This window comes from Cebus imitator, unplaced genomic scaffold (genome assembly GCF_001604975.1).
Source record: "Cebus imitator isolate Cc_AM_T3 unplaced genomic scaffold, Cebus_imitator-1.0 Scaffold15, whole genome shotgun sequence".
Classification (NCBI taxonomy): domain Eukaryota; kingdom Metazoa; phylum Chordata; class Mammalia; order Primates; family Cebidae; genus Cebus; species Cebus imitator.
In genome coordinates, this window is record NW_016107330.1 from 11302546 (window position 1) to 11321114 (window position 18569).

An 18569-nucleotide genomic window follows, 5' to 3' on the forward strand; every position below is an offset into this window, starting at 1 on the left:
CAGGGTTTCACCATGTTGACCAGGATGGTCTCGATCTCTTGACCTCGTGATCCACCCGCCTCGGCCTCCCAAAGTGCTGGGATTACAGGCTTGAGCCACTGCGCCCGGCCCATTCTTTGCTTTTCATATTTGCAGGACTCTCATGTGTCCATGCACATTGACAAATCTGTATGCCTTTTTCTCTTACTAATCTGTTTATTGACGGTCATCTCGGCAAACCCTCAGAGAAGACAGAAGCTTTGCATCTGCCCGTACAAACTGTTTCAACAGTGAAACCTAAAAAAACTTGAGTTTCCCACAGAACTCCTCATTTTTCTAGGTATGTCAGTTTAGAAAAACTTCCTTAGGAGACAGAGAATCCATAGAAGCCTCCCTCTGTCTGAAAGGACAAAGGAGAAAAAAGGGCAGTGAACCAGGTGTGATTTACTGGGTTCATTCATCAATTTAGGCAAAACGGTGGCAAAACAGACCACAAAAGAATGTAGCACAATATTTGGTGGCCATTCGCCCTGGTATTCATGTACTCTGGTTTCTAAAGGCATCTGATAAAAATGGCGAGACGGCTGGAAGATCATCTTTTCTTAAATGCAAACTATGCATTTGTAAGCAGCCTATCTTTCAGAAAACTTAAATCCTTTGGGCCAACTGCTTGGGTCAAATCACAACTTGAAATAGTAAGAATTTCAAATGGAAAACTAAGCTATTTTCCTTACATGTCTGTTATCAACTGGTTGTCTTTCACCTCACAATTCACCCTGGTTGCCTGTAATGAGAAAATGGATCTGAGCTCTATAAATATTTTAACATTTCAGATGATACAACATTAACTGTTGTCAATAGAAGGCCCTAAGATATGTGGGAGGGAAGGGTTTTGCTTCCTGGTTTCTACAGTCTCCTGTAGCTCAGACAGCTTCTCCAAAAGATGGCTTGTCTAATGACCAGCTCCCCTCATGGGCTATAGCTTCATCAGAGCAAGATTTCTGCTTCAGTGCACAGCATGCAACAGTACCCAGCAGCCAAGAGCTACCCTGGTATCCCCTCAGGAAGATATGTAGCACCGGGTCTTTTCTAAGACACCTCTCTGTGGAACAGCTTTCCCATTCTGCCCCCTAGAGGGCAGAATTCTGACAAGTTCTAAAGATGGATTTTCAGTTAAGTTACACTGAAATGACACCATTGCCATTCAGAAAGCCACACCATGCCCTCTCCAACAAGGTCAAGATCTTAAGCCCAGGGTAGGGGTAGCAGTCTCTCACCTAAAACTACCTACCATAAAAAAATAAGAGGTAGGTTCGGTAGGCCTTTTTTGGATTTTAGAGACAACGTATACACTACCTCCGAATGTGCTAACTTAACTGACTACAGAATCAGCTAGGCAATTTCCGATTTTGAGTAAGGAACACAATATATGAAGGGTCTACAATAAATTTGGGTTGGGCAGTGCAAGCTGCTCTACCACTGGGACCCATGATCCAGTAGACCTAATGTTTTGAATTGTCTGTGGGAAACAGACATGCTGTAAAGAGCCTTTTAGCCAGTGTGCACTGCATTAGCTCTTGGCTATAAGAGATTCGTGCTAGAGAAGCAAGCTTTTCCCAATACTACATAGGGCAAATTTCCAGCAAGTTACAGAACAAATAGTTTCAGAAAGTTCTGAACAGTACCACAGTGACTTTTCTACCACAGCCTTTGGCTCAGCCCTAGAGAAAGGTTCCCTATTTGAGCCTCTACTCAGCCCTAAGATAAGCATTTATTTGCTCTTTATATCTGCTATTCTTATATCCTTGAGAGTGTATAGTTTTTCTCTCCTGATTAGACTCATATTAATATACCTTAATAACAAGTTGAGTGATTGTGTTCAGTCTAAGAAACCCAACACAAGAACCTCATTTAAACAAACAGGAGCTCATTTTATTTTATTTTCAATGTTTAAAACTCAAAATTATTTAAGAATGATTTAGAACAAGTATAGGCATAACACTAAGTTCATGACAAACTTATTTATATATTCATTAATAGGGCTACTTCAGTCATGATTTGGCAAACTGTATCTTCCTTTTCCAAACATTCTATAGTCTAAAATATAGTTAATCAGCACATGTCCAGGTGTAGTGGCTCATAGCTATAATCCCAACACTTTGGGAGGTCAAGGTGAGAGGACTGATTGAGGCCAGGAGTTCAAGGCCAATCTGAGCAGCATACCAAGACCCCATTTCTACAAAAAATTTAACAACAACAACAAATGAGCCTGGCATGGTGGCACGAGCCTGTGGTCTTAGCTAACTGGGAAGCTGAGGTAGGAAGATCACTTGACCCCAGGAGTTAGTTCGAGGTTACAGAAAGCTATAATCACGCCACTGTACTCCAGCCTGGGCCACAGAGGAGGAATCTGTCTCTAAAAAAAATAAAAATAAAGAAGGAATACAAATTGTCTCTAAAAAATCATAAAGAATAAAAAATAAAATCAGCCCCTATAATTCAAGAAGGAGATGGAAAAAATTTAAAAAAAAAAAAAAAAAATCAGCCCCTAACTTATAATCACCATCTTCAGCATTATTCTTAGTAATTACTGATCTCTCCTATTATTCAAGCTCCAAAAGGCCTAAAATATGGAGGCTAAAATTGCAAATAATGTTTTAAAAATGATTTTCATCATCAAAAAGAGTACCTCTTACATGTAAATACTGATAATCTCACACAATTAGGTCAAGGTTATTGGCTTGACTCACTCCACATTCCAGTAAGAGACTTTATAACTCTAGCCAACTCTTAGCCACAAGGAAATCCACACGAGCTTCTAATAGTAAGTTGGTGCAAGCTAAACAACACATCTTGGGAAATAGCTTAAGTACAAGGAACACATCTTCTATAAACAGTGTCTGAATGTCTGTTGTTTGTATTAAGTAGAAATACACTAAGGGGTTCACAACTCACCAGTTCAACAAAAACTTAAGCCTATCAGTAAATGACTCAGAAAACAACCAAACCAACAAACAAAAAAATCCCACTGAAGCTGCTCAAGAGGGGAAGATACCAGATTTTCACATAAGTAGAAAACAACCATCAACATTTCACCCAAAAGGGGTGAGAGGCAGTAGCAGATTAAGCATCGAAAAGCAAATCAGAGCTTCGTGGGGATTTTTTAGTGAACTTCAAAATAATACTCTAATTTCTTTAAAAATGAAAAATAAATAATTAAGTCAAAATATCACTGACAGTTAATTTCTAATGACTCCAAAATGAAATCTGTGAAATGAATTAACAGCCAGCTTTAAGGACAGTTAAGTCGGAAAAGATGCCAAAGACAAACTAGAAATACTATACAAGTAATGTTACTGCTTAGGAGTCTCTTTAGAAAAACTAAAATGATGCTTTTACAATCACATTTCTTATTTTTTTTAAAAAAAGGTTTTGCTTACTTGAGAGAGTCCAGGGGACGATGCATGTCCCGGGGGCGTTGCTGCAAGATTTGGATGCCCCTTGTTTATTTCATGTGCTGAATAAGGGGATGGGGTCGAGGTTCCCGGCTGTCTTGCTACTTGTGTTACCTGTGAGGAAATCAACATTTAATAAGAACATTATATTAGTAAATCAATCTTAATAAATACAGCTGAACTATCTGTTTTTTAATTGGCTTTCCTGCCTCACAACTTACAATAAAATAAGCATCAGGCTGAATAAACACTTAAAATTTTCAAAATTAAAAAAGATACAGAATTCTTTTAAAATATATACATGAATATTCTCATCAATTTGATAAAAGATTCTTGAAGCATGATCTCAAAACCAAAAATCTTAAAGGAAAATATATGCTACAGGAAAGAAACAATACTTAAAACTAAGAACTGTATGATACCATTTTGTAAAAGGAACAGGAAAGAAATAAATGGTTCAAAGAGGAAGGAGATGATTACATAAGAGGAAAAGGAGATTTGTAAGGATGACAGAACTGTTCTGTATCATGATTATAGTGAGAACTGAATGTCTCTTTGCTTGTCAAGACTTACGGAAGTGCACACTTAAAAAGGTGAATTTTACTAAATTACATCTCAATAAATCTAAACCCCAATAATGGTAAGTTACTGATAGGACATAATCTCATTTTTGTCTTTAAAAATGCATATCTGGCCAGGTGCTGTGGCTCATGCTTGCCTGTAATCCCAGCACTTTGGGAGGCCAAGGCAGGAAGACTACTTAAGAACAGAAGTTTCACATCAGCATGGAAAATACAGCAACATTTCATCTCTATTAAAAAAAAAAAAAAAAATTTTTTTTTTTTTTTTTTTTTTTAAATTAGCAAGGCATGCTGGCATCCACCTGTAGACATAGCTACTTGGGAATCTGAGGCAAGAGGACTGCTTGAGCCCAGGAGTTTAAGGCTTGCAGTGAGCTATGATCACATCACTGTACTACAACGTTGGTGATAGAGGAAGACCCTGTCTCTTCAAATAAAAAAAATTTTTTAAAGAACATTTAAATATACATACACGTGTAGGTATATTTCTACACACATATTTGTTTATGTATACATATAATGTACACATATACATCTAAAAACCTGCATACATAATATTTTTAAAGATGTATAAGGAGATGCACCAAAATGTCAACAGAAAGCATTACAGGAATTTCTTTCTTTTCTCATTTATATTTTCTAATATAATACAATAATCACAAACTGATACAACTGAAAAATAATCAGCATGTTTTTCTGTAACCAAAAATTTTATTTTCTCCATTTTTTGCAAGGAGCAAATTGCTCATTGGCTCATGACAGGTATGAAATCACTTTATTCAGATCCCTGATTTAGTGTCCACCAATCAATCCTAGCCAGCTCCTCCCTCTCATAGTCTAATCCAGGCTAACACTAACAGTTTTGCAAACTTCCATGAATGATGGGCAGTTCTGCCCACTGCTAACATGAAACAAGCCATTCTCCTTAAGCAGTAGTTCTTAAATTTGAGAGGAACATGAACCCTTTGCCAATCTAGCATAAAATACGAACTTCTTAGAATCATGTTATTAAATGCATAAAATACATAAGACTATGACAACAATTGATCTATGTCAAAATACAGGTATAAAAATATTAAAACAAATTCCTGACATAGTAATGTATGTTCTTCATTGGTAAACAGGAACTAATGACAATTGCTATCTATATTCATAATGCAAAGAAATGCTAAAATTCATCATTAGACCTATTCTCTATTTTCAGTTCTTGATCTTCTGAATTTTCATCATAAAGTTAAAGACTGCCCAAGGAAAAAGGAAAATGGCCTGGAGTTCACTTAGTCAAAAGATATGAAGAAAATCTAGTCCCTGGTAATCTAGCCTGCAAATCACTTATAACTCTCTAAACATCTTCAGTATCAGCTACCTTATCCCAATACTGAAATAAAATGGACTTACACATAACTAACAAGAGCCAAAAGCTTACAGGTTAAAAGACACATAAATGATGCTACAATACGACCAAATATTATGACTTAAAATAATTGTATCTAGTTTCATCCTGTTTTTTAAATAACTTGATTATGATTTTCTTAGAAAATTTTTGTTTCCAATTTTGAGTGACTATTACATTTTATAAGGGCAAAAGTTTACCATGAAATGTTACAGCATATATAAATCTCACCAGGGAAATTTTTCAAAGGAGAAAAGCTGGATTGCTATTTAAACATATACTTTAGAAAATTAATAATCAGAAATAAAGAGTTCTTATAAGCAAATTTCTTACCAACAAAGCTTATGGATTTATATTATTTCCCATGTTTTAGAATGAACTATTTTGATATTTTGCTAAAGTAAAACCTCAATATGAATACACATTTTTAACAATGGAAAAATTTTGCACAGTGAAATAAAGTGAAAACAAAAGGAGAGTAAAGGAGTTAACTATATAAAATCTTATCTTAAACCAGTTTTCTGATTTATTCTGATAAAAAGTTAAATATAAAATTTGTCCATGATAATCATAGTAAAGTTATTAAATACTATTGACAAAAACATTAAAATACATTACATGTTTATCAATTAAACAGGAGTAAAATTAAAAAAAAAATCTTTGCCCCATTACTGGCAGGGATCTAGGGAAACAGGACATAGAAAAGATACTGTGAATGGCTTTACCTTACTATGTTCCCAGGATTATAGAGCAATGTGTCACAAAGTGCTTTAAAACCATAATCCCAAAATTATTTCACTATAGAGTACATACCCTAAAAAAACATTTCACCTCAAAAATTAGAAACTTAAAGACATATCCAGCATCATTTCAGATGACAGCAAAAAAAGCTAGAAATAGCAACCAATAATGAAGTAACGTAACTGAATTAAATATATCAAAAATATAAACATGTACACTGGTATCAACAGAAATAAATATATGAAATAATTAGTAATAATAAAGGAAAAATACATCTTCAGAACTGTAAAGACTATAAGCTATGTTTCTTACAGAGCTATAAAGAGGTACTGACATATACTAAAGAATACTGAAGGAACAATTTAAATCATTATATATAAAATTAGTATTCATTGGTTTGTCCGAAAACTACTATATTGCACCATAAAACACAAACATTTGAGAGAAAGAAAAAAGGCATTTTGCGAAAGCCAAAAGTGCTATGCTTTTGCAACATTAAAAGCTTGCTGAAAGGAAACACCAATGAAAAACAACTTTCATGGGCATATGCCTATGGTATGCATTCTTTGCTACTCCTAAATAGTTCTGCCAAACTAGTAATCCTTTGGTATCAGATATTCTAGAAGGGCACATCTTCCCAAATTTGGGGATGTCTACTAATAAAAGTAGGCCAAAGAAAATAAGTCTATATCAAAATAATAGAAGAATTCGAATTTCTAAGAAATCCTTCCTAGAAACAGGATGTTACATATAATAAAAATCTCTCAGATTCACTGGGCTCTATTCAATTCAAATAAGATCTCCTATTACATGTCACAGTGCATTAAGCATACCATATTTGCTTTTAACGTTATTTTTACAGGGCTTAATGTTTCTGTCACAGAAAAAGGTATACCATCTTTAACTAGAAATTATACAGAATAGAAATAGTTAACAAAATATTATCCCAAAGAAATGGCACAAAGGCTAACAAAATTGTTATAGATAAAAATCAAATTTACACTAAAATTTAAATACCTCTTGCAAAACATTCCTAAATTAATAATTACTGAATCTTCTGCTCTCTAGCTAAGGGTTCTTCTCTCTGGCTAACCTGTTCAATTTCAAGTCATACTGTTGAAATCCATCTTCTTTAAAGGTAGTAGCAAGAAGTTCTCATGCAAAGAAAACAACGTATGTTTTCCTGTTATTTGAAAGATATTGCTAAGATCTCAACCACGAAGGCTGGGAGGGGGCTCAGAACAGCTGATAATAGCAACTACTTAACTACCTCCAAAGCTAAATAAATTTTTCTCTTTTCGTTAATATTAATCGTAGGCAAAATAAATCAACCATTTCTTGTAGTGCAATATGTGTTTGTGTGTACTGCTTATTACGTTTAAAAGAAACTACGCCCAAGAAAAGTTTTGCTTCTTACAGATACTATATTTTTGCATTGGTAATAATGTGGGGCTTCCAAAATTCGTATTCCCTTGCTGGTAGAAATGCAAACTGGTACAGTCACTTTGGGAAGCAAGTTGGCATTAACTGGTAAGCTTGGAAACAGTCATACCCTGTAACCTAGCCATTCCACTTCTAGGTATACATCTGGGAGAAAATAAAGAAAATGTGCACCAGGGTACATGTACAAAAATGTTCATCATTACATTGTTTTAATAACCAAAAATTGGAAACAACCCAATTGTTCATTATGTGATCAATAATGAAATTTTCATACACAGAAAATTTTCCTATACAAAAACAGAATAAAAAACTAGTATAACACAATTTAGATGACCCTCATAAACGGTACTGAGTAAAAGATTAAGACGAATATAGAACGTATGATTCCATTTATCCAAATATTCAAAACAGGCAAATCTTAACCGTATCAGTCAACAGAAGTATACATGTTTAACAACACTATAAAGAAAAGCAGGAAATGACTTATAAAAGGCAGATAGTATTATTTCTGGGAAGAGAAGACATTATGACAGAAAAGGCCATATAATTTTTTTCTTTTTTTAAGACAGAGTCTCACTCTGTTGCCAGGCTGGAGTGCAATGGTGTGGTCTCAGCTCACTACAACCTCCTGCTCCTGGGTTCAAGCGATTCTCTTACCTCAGCCTCCTGAGTAGCTGGGACTACAGGCACACCCCACCCCATCACACTCAGCTAATTTTTATATGTTTAGAAGAGACAGGGTTCCACCATGTTGGCCAGGATGGTCTTGATCTCTTGACCTTGTGACCTGCCTGCCTTGGCCTCTCAAAGTGCTGGGATTACAGCCGTGGAGCCACCATGCCGTCCCATGTAGTGATTTTTAAAAACTGGTTTAAAACTTTTTTTTTTGCTTTAAAATTATTTGTTAAACTCTACCTTTAAGTTGTATGTACTTTTATTAATGTGTACTTTAATCCTCTTCTATACTACCTACCTCAAAAACAAGATTAAAGAGATTAAAGACAAAACAAGCAAACTACTAACAACTGTGATAAAATATCACTTACATTGGTATGACACTATTACTCTGCAGAGTAGAAAGAAGAGTTAAAAGGAAATACTGCTGCAAGAAAGAAAAGCTCTAAAATTTTGACTCTGAAAACTTCAGCTAGCTGGTGAATTTTCATTCAAGACAATTTCCACCAAAAAATAATCTATATAATTAATGATATTTGGTGGTTGCTGACCAATACTAACTTGAAGGATCTTTTAAAAATTTTAAGGTAAACCATAAAGATCATGCAAATTAAGATTAGTCATTAGGTATAAAGTTTATTTATCTAGCACTAACTTATTGGATTTGATTACATTCTGGCTAATTAAGAACTATAATACATAAACCACAATTTTCAAATAATAAATAAAACGTGCAAAACAAAGTTTCCTTAATATGATGATTCTTACATGACTCCAGATCAAGGGAAGTATCTCCTGGAGGAAACATAATGGGAAAATGGGAAAAAATTGGCCAGATATAAACCACAGAAATTAAGGACTATGGAAAACTATAGAGAACGGTCACTTCCCGGAGGGCAGCAGATACTGAGATACTGTCCTGCAGTCAAGTACTGCCATGCAGAAATTCCAAATAAGCAGTGCTACTTCTTCAAAATTTTCAAGAGTAACCAAAAATGAGGCTTTCTGCATGAAATTGTTCTGACTTCCCAAACACAGTACAAGCTAAATAAACCATATATTGGTATACCAAATATACAGGCAGCCAAAGTGTGGACATGGCTGTAGGAGTATCTCATGATCATCATCAAATATAAACTTGATTTTTGAATTTTTTTGAGATGGGGTCTCACTGTGTTGCCCAGGCTGGAGTGCAGTGGTGTGATCACAGCTCATTGCAGCCTCTATCTCCCAGGCTCAAGTGATCCACCCACTTCAGTCTCCAAGTAGAGCTGGGACTACAGGTGCATGCCACCATGCCCAGTAATTTTTCTTTCTTGGTTTTTTGTTTGTTTGTTTGTTTGTTTTGTAGAGACAAGTTCTCGCCGTGTTGCCCAGTCTGGTCTCAAACTCTGAGACTCAAGTTATCTTCCTACCTCAGCTTCCCAAAGTGCCAGGTTTACAGGTATAAGCCACCATACCTGGCCAAACTTTCTATAAATACTCAGATATAAACTTGTGACTGGATTCTACATAAATAGGCATTGACTGAATACCCATATATTGTTAAATATAACACACACAAAGCACTATGTTTTTATTGTACATATTTTATATCATATAAATAATAAAAACATACTGCTTTTAAAGTATAGTAATTAATCAGTTACTAAAAGGTAACAGGAAACTCCAGGATTCCTATCAAGTAAATTAATTTTTCAGCAACAAATGATTCACATGAAGGTAAAAGACACATGGTTTATGTGTGAGACATCCCTTATTTTTTTAATCCCAAGATAAAGTTTATTTAGTGAGGTCATCTAAAGACATTTCAGCAGCTGCAACTCACATATAGAAATGACCAAGTTCAATTCTGGGTAGTTTGGAAGGATCCCAAAGCTTTTCTTACATGGGTAATTTCTATACTCTATGCTCCTCAAGCAGCAGAATAGATAAGTAAAGACATTCCCTTCGTTAATACTTATTATCATTCTAGTTCTTCCTTCACATCATTTATTTCCCAAAATCAACAGATATAGGGAACTAAATAAAAGCTGGTCTGCTCAACTAAAAGGAGCACTACGGTGGATACTAACAAGTTTGACTTATACATGACACTATTCGAATTCTGTTAATATCATTGCCAATCCCCAACCACTAAGAAAAAAAGAACATGGCATTCCTCCTTGCTCTACTCTTACCTATACTTAATAGGTTGAATTACATGAAATTCCAGATTTCCAGACATTCAAGTATATTTTAAACTTAAAAAAGAAAAGGTAATTTCATATGATTCAAGTAATAATTAAAAACTCAAGCAAACACAGACCATTTATGTTCTACTGTGGACTTTGTCAGCACTGGGTTTAATTCTGAGGGTTGCTTTTCTTATTTAGTAACTGTCCAACAGAAGCAAGAAAATGTTAACATTGGAGGATCAGTAACTATTACTAAGAAATTAAAAAATAAATGAATAAGAAACACTTCCAAAAATGTCTAGGTATCAAAGGTTAACAAAAAGTAAACCATATGTGAATCCTTGAGGGTCACAGGGCAAACTCTTTTTATTGAAACAGGGTCTATATCACCTAGGCAGAAGTGTAGTGGGCCCATCTCGGCTCACTGCAGGCTCCACCTACCTGCTGGACTCAAGTGATCCTCCCTCCTCAGTCTGCTGAGTAGCTGGGACTATAGGTACCCACTACCACACCCGGCTAATTTTCTATTTTTTGTAGAGAAGATTTTGCCATGTTGCCCAGGCTGGTCTTAAACTTCTGGACTCAAGAGGTCTGCCTGCCTCAGCCCTCCAAAGTGCTGAAGTTACAGGCATGTGCCACCACACCTGGCCGAGGGTGGACTCAGAATCTCAGTATACCTGTACCTGGTGTACACACCTTGAATAATTCCCTCCTCTTAAGAATGAGGGAGACCAATGAATATTAATAGGGTATCACTGCTGTGACTAGGTAATTTATCAGTTATTTGAATTAATCAAGAAATAAATTACAAACTTAACAACTTAACATATGTTTAAGTCCTTGTTGGCATGATAAAGACTTTGGGTTTTATTCTAACATGAGTGGGAAGGAACCTACTGGAAGTTTTAAGCAGGAGTATGAAAAGATCTGATGTTTCCAAAGATCATTTTGGTTGCTCCATAAGAATAAGAACTGAAGAGTACAATAGAAGCAGAGAGATTACTTAAAAGCTACCATGCCAGGCCACAGTGGCTCACTCCTATAGTCCCAGCTACTTGGGAGCTTAAGACAAGAGGCCCGGCAGTTCAGGGCTGCAAGGCACCATTATCATGCCTGTGAAAAGTAATTGCATTGCAGCCTGGTCAACATAGCAAGATCCTGTCTCTTAAAAACAAAGGAAAAAAAAGCTACTGCAATAATCCTGGCCACAACTGATGGTGGCTTAGAACACAGTAGTAACAAGATAATTTGAGCAGGTGGGATAGAAAGGAATGCAGACTGATTCACTCATTCATTCATTGATATATATTTATTGAGAACTTTATGCCAAGCATTGTTCTAAGAGCATGGGATACATCAATGAGTAAGAAAGACTAAAATCCCTGCATTCCTGGAGTTTATAGTCTAGCTGAAATAATAACTGCCATAATATTTAAATAAATTATACAGTATTCTTGAAAGTGATAGCTTATGAATATCAGTGGTGGATTTTAAGTTTATGGCTTAAAAGATTAGGTGGGAAGGGAAAGCATTCATAAGCCAAAATGCTTGGTATCAGAAGTATTTCAGTTTTTGTTTATTTCTGAATAAATGCATTGTACCAGTTCAGCATCCCTAATCCAAAAATCCAAAATCCAAATGCTCTAATGAGCATTTTCCTTGAGCATCATGTCAGCACTCTATAACTTTCAGATTGTGAAGCATTTTATATTTTTGGATCAGGATGTTCAACCTGTATTACTGTGAGACAGGATTAGAGGCAGAATAGACAAAGGGAAAGGGGTAATCACAAGTAGTTTTTAGATGCCTATTAGATACTCAAATGGAAATAATAAGTAGTGTGTTGAATATATGATTCTAGGCTCAGGAGAGCAGTCAAAGCTAGGCAAGGAAATCTAGAGATAGGTTCTCATTACCAACATTCCACATAGCATCTAATCTAACTTTCAAAACTAGCAAATCTCAGATGAAAAAGTCTGAAACTTATGAGAGAAAGATGGCAAAAGGCAAAGCTAAAATTTATTTCTGGATCAATTTTGTCAATGTCAATTGTTACATACCCAAGGCTGTCCTCACTCTCCTTAGGTAATCAATATGGTTTATTTCTCTGCGTACGTGCATGCGTGCTTGTGTGTGTGTGTTTTCTTTAGGACAGAGTCTCACTCTGTCACCCAGGCTGGAGTGCATGGCACCACCTTGGCTCATTGCAACCTCCACCTCCTGAATTCAAGCAATTCTCTTGCCTCAGCCTCCCAAGTGGCCGGGACTAAAGGCACATGCCACCATGCCTGGCTAATTTTTGTATTTTTAGTAGAGACAAGATTTCCTCATGTTGGCCAGGCTGGTTTCGAACACCTGACCTCAAGTGATCCACCCACCTTCACCTCCCAAATTAGGGAGATTACAGGCCTGACCTACTGCAGCCGGCCTCTCTGGTTGTTTTTTGTTTGTTTGTTTCTAAGGCAGGGTCTTGCTCTGTCACTCGGGCTAAAGCACAGCAGTGCGATCTTTGCTCGTGGCAACCTCAAACTCCAGGGCTCAAGCAATCCTCCTGTCTCACCTCCCAAGTAGTTAAAACTACATGTGTGTGCCAATACACTGGGCTATTTTTTTTTTCCCCTGAGGCAAAGTTTCACTCTTGTTGCCCAGGCGGGAGCACAATGGCATGATTTCAGTTCACTGCAACCTCCACCTCCTGGGTTCAAGCGATTCTCCTGCCTCAGCCTCCCGAGTAGCTGAGATTACAGATGCCTGCCATGATGCCTGGCTAATTTTTGTATATTTAGTAGAGATGGGGTTTCACCATGTTAACCAGGCTGGTCTTGAACTCCCGACCTCAAGTGATCCAACCACCCCAGCCTCCCAAAGTGCTGGGATTACAGGCGTAAGCCACCATGCCCAGCCTAATTTTTTTTATTTTTTGGAGAGACAGGGCCTCACTATGCTGCCCAGCCTGGCTTTAAACTCCTGGGCTCAAGCAATCCTCCCGCCTCAGCCTCTCAAAATGCTGGGATTACGGCATAAGCCACTACTCCTAGCCTCTGCTTGTAATTCTAAAAGAAAAAAACAAGATGATCAGAGAATAAATCAGTAATGTTCTAAACTAAAATTAAATCAAAGTCAGAATCTCAGAATTTCAAAATATAGGCAAAAGGTGACTAAGGAACAATCAAACCAGTATCAGTACTCTCAGGATCCACATGACCTAGCACCACAGAGAAGACACAAACAGTAGACAGATTTTTTTTTTTTAAATAATGGGTCTGCTGATACTGAGACAGAATATAACAGACAGAAGATACCACACAGCAATCCAAACCAATTTGATATGATTCCTAATTTCACCTACATTGTCATCATAAATGAGTTATATGATAAATACCAAAGAATATATACTTTATTTTATGGAGACAGGGTCTCACTTTGTCACCCAAGCTAAAATGCAGTGGCACAATCACAACTCACTGCAACCTCCACCTCCCAACCTCAATCCATCCTTTCACCTCAGCCTCTTGGGTAGCTGGGACTACAGGCAAATGCTACCATATACAGCCAATAGGAGATGTAGTTAAAGCACTGCTGAAAAATCAAAAGCAACCAGGTCTGAGAATATGGAAAGGTTTGGTGGCACCTGACTTAGACCTTGAGAACAACAAAGGTTCAGTTCAGATCAAAAGTTAGAGATCGTATTTTGAAAAGAACATTGATTCTGCTGAGAGAAAAAAAAAAAAAAAAAAAACAGAAAATTAACGGATCCCAATAAATTATGCGACAGTTGCTTGAACACTGTAAGAGTAAAAAATACATAACTCATTAGAGAACAAGTAAATACATTCTTAAAATATATATTTAGAAAAACAAAATTTGTTTTGAGACGGAGTCTTACTCTGTCACCAGGCTGGAGTGCAGTGGTGCAATCTCGGCTCACTGTAACCTCTGCCAACTGGGTTCAAGTGATTCTCCTGCCTCAGCCTTCCGAGTAGCTGGGACTACATGCACATGCCACCACGCCCAGCTAATTCTCGTATTTTTAGTCGAGATGGGGTTTCACCATGTTGGCCAGGGTGGTCTCCCATCTCTTGACCTCATGATCCGCCCGCCTTGGTCTCCCAAAGTGCTGGGATTACAGGCATGAGCCACCATGCCCAGCCTAGAAAAATATATTTTAAAAATGAGAAGTTGCTTATGGTATAATTTTAGGTAAAGAAAGCAGGACAGGAGCTTGTGGTACACTGGTATCAACTTTTTTTTTAAGTGCGCAGCAAAACAACTTCAAGGATGATGTTAAAATGGGTGTTATGAGTCTTTTTTGTTAACATCATGGGTCATGTTTTTCCTGTCATACTTTTCATTTTTTGGAGGGATGTACAGAGTCTTGCTCTGTTGCCCAGACTGGAATGCAGTGGCGCTATCTCAGCTCACTGAAACCTCCACCTCCCGGGTTCAGACAATTCTCCTGCCTCAGCCTTCCAAGTAGCTGGGATTACAGACGCCCGCCACCCTGCCCAGCTAATTTTTTTTTGGTATTAGAGACAGGGTTTCACCACCTTGGCCAGGCTGGTCTGTAACTGTTGACCTCAAGTGATTCACCTGCCTCAACCTCCCAAAGTCCAGGATTACAGGCATGAGCCACTGTGCCTAGCCTCCTGTCATAGTTTTCTCTGGATTCCCATTTTTCTAATATCTGTTAGCAAAGCATTGTGCACAGTACAAAGAGGATTCACTGCTCCCTGCCCTCAAGGTACTTATAACCTAGTGGGAAAGCTGAAAGTGAAGTCTAGTTTAAGTGCAGTGAGATAAATGCTTATAGAAGGACAGACAGAGAATGTCTTGCTATTCTTGCAAGTGTGGAGCAGCAGTATGAAATCCAGTTAGGGAGACAGGGTTTTAGGAAATTTATCTCATGGGAGGTGAGATTTGGGCTGAATTTCTAAGGGTAAGTAGAAGGTATACCAGAAGAAAAATGTTTATATGTTTAGGTGACTAGAGGAATACTAGAGAACTAAGAAAAGGTATCAAAATATTGGTTGAGTTTCGATGTCCACATAAGATTATTAGAAAGACTGAATAACAAACAAGTAAACTTACAGCCTCAGGCTGGAATGCTGGTAGCAACCAAAAATCATAATTGCATGATGGCAAATGTAGATGCAGAAAAGTATACAGACTGGTTTAGAGCTTTATTGACACTTCATAAATATTAAGTATTTTTTGCATAAAACTTGACGTTCATCATAATGATATATTTGTGTAGTCAAGAAAAAACTTTCGATGACTGGCTCAATAATACAGTATCTGCTTTGTCTAAATTACAGGAGCTTGCTTTTGTTCAGTGTTACTATTTGGTTTTGACTTTCTTCTCTTCCAATGAAGTGTTGAACAATTTCTTTCCTCTGATTCTTTCAGCTACTCACCAATTTTTGAATGTATTTTGTCTCTCCAGCCAAAGTGTAAGAATATAAAGTATGAGAACCCTCTTTTCCACTGTCTTTTCTCCTACAGAACCTAACTCAACACATAATAACAATGAGAAAAGAAATCTGCCCCTAAATATAACCTCAGTTAAACTTATTTTATAAAATTTCTTAGCTTCTTCTAAAAAAATAATTAGGACTCCTGATAAAATACTTGACCAATTTTCACAGATGTTAATGAGTTATCCTCCAGAAAGCTTCCCACCCAATGCAGCCAAATTATCTTTAGTCACACATTTCAATATTATACAGTCATGTGTGGCTAAACAACACGGCTACACTCTGAGAAACACATTTTTATGTGATTTAGTTGCTGTGCAAACAGAGGGTAACTACACAAACCTAGATGGCACAGCCTACCACCTACCTAGGTTATATGGTATATAGCCTATTGCTCCTAGGCTAAAAACCTGTACAGCATGTTACTCTACTGAATACTGTAGGCAACTGTAACACAATGCTAAGCATTTGAATATATAAATATAGAAAAGGTACAGTAAAAATATGATAGAAATCTTATGGTACCACTGGCACATTCTGTCACTGACCTAAACGTCATTACAGAATGCATGCCTGTACCTCTTTCCTTTTCTATAAATGTCTTTATCAAGAACACAATCTCTAAATTGGTCTTTCAGAGTCTAATCCTTTAAGCAAGTTTAATATAAATACTTGACCAGCCTAGGAAACATGGCAAAATCCTGTATCTAATAAAAATAAAAAAATTAGCTGAAGGTTGTGGCCACTGAAGAGGCTGAGGTGGGAGAGGGCCAACTGAGCCCAGGAGGTCAAGGCCGCAGTGAGCCATGATCATACCACTGGGCAAGAGAGTAAGACTCTGTCTCAAAAGAAAATTAATACTAACAAATAAATAAAAACTTGACACCTCGTCCTGATTGATTATTCTGTATTTTTTAAAAAGCTATGGGCTGAGGGGGTGGGGAGAAGGATAAGGGGCCAGGCCCTGCAGACTCAGTCCACTCATGTGGAAAAAAGAGGAAAAAAAAAGGTTAAAAAAAAATTTTTTTTAATAAAGTTACTAAACAAATGGTTATTGAACAAATAAAAATATACCACTAATTTACATTAGATATGTAAAATATTAACACAGAAATGTTAGAGCCATAAGAAATTAACATAGTCAAAAGTTCTTTGGGATTTGTAACAGCTAAAGAAACTAAACACCTTTTAAATCTTGTATTCTGCATTCTATATGACAATTAAGCAACCACAGAATGACAGTTTAAATGCACAAAGAACAGTTTTTAATCCTTCATAATATCTTTCCTACAGAATTCCTCTGACAGCCAGACGTGTTTTTAAAAGATAAAAAGGGAATTATATGAAGTTGAAGTTAAATGCTCCAGTGTCTATTAAAGTTTACAGGAAAAACTGTTCTTTGTATTCATATCACCAACTTCATGACAATAATAAATCCATGCCCGGAGATACCAATGGTCTTTGTTTCTTTTTCCTTAAAATAATTAAAACTCCATTTACCACACAACTAGTTATTAACAACTAATTTCCTACGACTCATTTTAGTTAAAAAGTGGCCCATATCAATTGTTTTACTTTTAATAACAGTACACATACTTCGTAAAATTGCTGAGAAGGGAATATCCCGTAGTTCGAAGATAATATATTTTCATAGTTTTCTAACATTAAAGGACTTTATTAGTATTTCTACTGTTTTCTTATCCAAGAAATTCAAAAGACATTTATAACTGGCATTTAACGACAGAATACACCTTTGCATCTTTAAGGTTAATCCTTCTTTTGAAGAAAAGTAATGAAGTAAATACATATTAAATATATATATATTTTTGAGACAGAGTTCCATTCTTGTCACCCAGCAATTACAATGGCATGATCTTGGCTCACTAAAACCTCTGTTTCCTGGGTTCAAGAGATTCTCCTGCCTCAGACTCCCAAACAGCTGAGAAGACAGGAACCTACCACCATGCCTGGCTAATTTTTGTATTTTTAGTAGAGACGAGTTTTCACCATGTTGACCAGGATGGTCTCAAACTCCTGACCTCAGATGATCTGCCTGCCACAGCCTCCCAAAGTACTGGGATTACAGGCAGGAGCCACCACACCCAGCTTTTATTAAATAATATTTTAATAAGCTATCTGATTTAACATTTAATGAGCAAATTCACATTAAATATTAACAACAAGGAATCCTAACTTTCACAAATGTCATTAATCAGCAGATACAATGAGGAGTAGAAAAACAGACATAAAATTTTTAATTACCAGAATACAACTGAGTACCACATATATAAACGCTTTTTAAGAAAATGCTTCAAAATAAAAGGGTAAATAAAATCTTAATATTTATCCATTTAATACACTATAAAGTCAAAATTGAGCTATTTCCAAATCCTAGGAATCAGGGTCAGACTGCAACACAGCACCCCTGCAGGGGGAACCCCCCATGGGTCTACACTAGAACAAGAAATCTTATCAGTGAGAGTTACTGAACGTTGTTAAAACTAAAGTTAAAAAATTAAAAATGGGGCCGGGCGCGGTGGCTCAAGCCTGTAATCCCAGCACTTTGGGAGGCCGAGGCAGGTGGATCACAAGGTCAAGAGATCGAGACCATCCTGGTCAACACGGTGAAACCCCGTCTCTACTAAAAATAC

General features: G+C 36.6%; 1 protein-coding gene across 10 annotated transcripts in view; it reads right to left on the minus strand.

Moving 5' to 3' along the window:
- EIF4G3 (eukaryotic translation initiation factor 4 gamma 3) overlaps positions 1-18569 on the minus strand; it is a 379583-nt gene that overhangs the window by 252032 nt on the left and 108982 nt on the right. For 9 of the 10 annotated variants that reach the window (XR_005196570.1, XM_037730567.1, XM_037730571.1 and 6 more), the window contains one exon: positions 3420-3548. The gene's annotated coding sequence lies outside the window, so the exon portion shown is untranslated. Of the gene's footprint in view, positions 1-3419; positions 3549-18569 lie in introns of those variants that run through there. The other variant, XM_037730551.1, reaches the window with a different exon arrangement.